Source organism: Triticum dicoccoides, chromosome 7B, assembly GCF_002162155.2.
Source record: "Triticum dicoccoides isolate Atlit2015 ecotype Zavitan chromosome 7B, WEW_v2.0, whole genome shotgun sequence".
NCBI lineage: Eukaryota > Viridiplantae > Streptophyta > Magnoliopsida > Poales > Poaceae > Triticum > Triticum dicoccoides.
This window is the reverse complement of record NC_041393.1, coordinates 576,465,751-576,468,033: the sequence shown is the minus strand read 5'-3', so window position 1 is coordinate 576,468,033 and position 2,283 is coordinate 576,465,751. Positions and strand designations below refer to the sequence as shown.

Sequence of the window (2,283 nt, the reverse complement as noted above, 5' to 3'; positions counted from 1 at the left end):
GTATATATGTATAGCAATTTTGACATTTTTCAAAAGAATTTTGACATTTTTTTTTCACTAGATGATTAGATGTATAATTTTTTTTTGAGGAATTCTGACATTTTAGGAATTAATTAGTATATAATGTATGTATAGAAATTTTGAGGAATTTTGACATTTGAGGAATGCTGACATTTTGATCCAATATGTATAGAAATTAGTATATACTCCCTCCATTCCTTTATTTAAGGTGTATTTATTTTTTGATAAAATTCCACAATGTAAGGTGCATTTGTTCTAATTCCTCGTAATTCCGATCTTGGCCATACAGAAAAAGGAAAGTATCTCTCCCTGATTTCATGTATCTCTCCTTGTAGAGAAAGAAAAGGAAACTATCTCTCTCTCAATTGCGTGTATCTCTTCCTTTCCTAGCCTAAATAATTTACTTGCCGCTAATATACAAATTAGAGAAGGGTAATTTCGTCCTAAATACTCCAAAATTATGTGCCTTGGTCACTTTGATGAAAATAATACACCTTAGATAAAGAAATGGAGGGATTATTATATATATATATATATATATATATATATATATATGTATGTATGTATGTATGTATGTATATATATGTATATATAGAGAGAGAGTAGCACTATTCTGATCCTGGGATCAGAATAATTATTCTCATCACAGCGGCGCTATATAGGGCGGGACGAGCTATTCCAGAGATCCCGAGAAACCAAAATTGAACCAGTAACAAAAATAAAAAGATCCCACCTTATAGAGAAAGAGAGAGAGTAGCACTATTTTAATCCTGGATCAGAATAATTATTCTCATCACAGCGGCGCTATATAGGGCGGTACGAGCTATTCCAGAGATCCCGAGAAACCAAAATTGAACCGGTAACAAAAATAAAAAAAGCCCACCTCACCGCTTCCACGATCCCCTCCGCCTGATCCTCGCATCTATCGTCCCTCCCAACCGGATCACGCCGCCACTGCCACCAACCTCCATTGATCGCGCCGCCACCGCCGCCTACCTTCCTGGATCGGGCCGCCTCCGCCGCCTACCTTCCCGACTTGCGCCGCCTCCGCCGCCTACCTTCCCGGATCGCGTCGCCACCACTGCTTGCTTCTCCGGATCCACTCGCCGACGATATAGATGACGCCCAACCACGAGCCATGTTCCTTCCCGGATCCATTCTCGCTGGATGACACAACCGGAGCCATCGCCGTGCCGCCGCCTGGTCTCCTCAGCCATGGAATGTAGGCCTCCCGCGAGGTGCCCGTGCCGCCAACTCACGGCGGCGTCTCCAGCTCTTCGCCTCCTCCGTCTCCGCAGCCGCCGCACATCCTCATCCCCGGTTGGGCTCCACCACCGCGGTGCCTAGGCCATTCAATGACGCAACCCCGGTAAGTTCATAGCCGCAATTCCGACCCCCTCTGCCACCATGCCCTTCCTGCCAGCACACCCTCCATGACAGATCATTTTTTGTTTCTTCATTGCATATGTCAATCCCCTCCTCGAATGGACCCTTGTTGTTGACCGCATCATCTTGAAGGAAGGCCAGTGAAAGACAGGGGAACCGGTGCACTGTCAAGCTAGCAAACATGTGCAGCTGACGGTTTGGTGGGCGCGGCAGACAAATTTCTTGGCATGTGACTACTGGTTTGGCGGGCAGGCAAGAACCAACAAGCACATCAGCTGCAGGCAAAGCTGCTAGCAGAAAAGAACTAAACCTTCAAGTTTATCCAAATTTCCGTCGAATCTATTCCCCATGGACAGACTCTAGACATCTCTATTTTCGGCTAGTGCATGCGACCCAGCTGCTTCTACTTCCTTTCTTCCTGCCGCTCAATGTTGATGTCGGTCGCTGCTAGCTGCTGTTCTCAGACATTTCTAGTTCTTGTTGTGCCGTATGGCTGCCCGACGCCACTGCCATTTTCTGGTTGCTATTGGTATGCCGTTGCTGCAGTTCAACATGACAAAAGATATACTTCTATTAGAGATTAGCACTGCTGCTGTCTGTGCTTAAAGAAATGAGTATATATATATATATATATATATATATATATATATATATATATATATATAGGGTGGCACTATTCTAATTCTGGGATTAGAATAACTATTTGGATCACAATATCCTATATAGGAGCCACGGTGGCCTTCCTGAACTCTAAAGTGAAAAAGAGAAAAAATAGCCACCCCCAACCACTCCCCCGATCCCCACCAGCCCATCCCCCACCCGATCCCCACCTTCCTTGTCCCTCCACAACCGCCGCCGCCCCTGGTGCCGGCACAC

At 45.4% G+C, this 2,283-nt stretch overlaps 1 long non-coding RNA gene across 1 annotated transcript; it reads left to right on the top strand.

The window, feature by feature from the left end:
• Positions 1–872: 872 nt before the first annotated feature.
• Positions 873–1,993, top strand: LOC119341525. The gene is made up of 2 exons (XR_005165142.1): positions 873–1,390; positions 1,540–1,993. It is a non-coding gene; the product is annotated as an uncharacterized LOC119341525 (long non-coding RNA).
• The last annotated feature ends 290 nt before the right edge of the window (positions 1,994–2,283 follow it).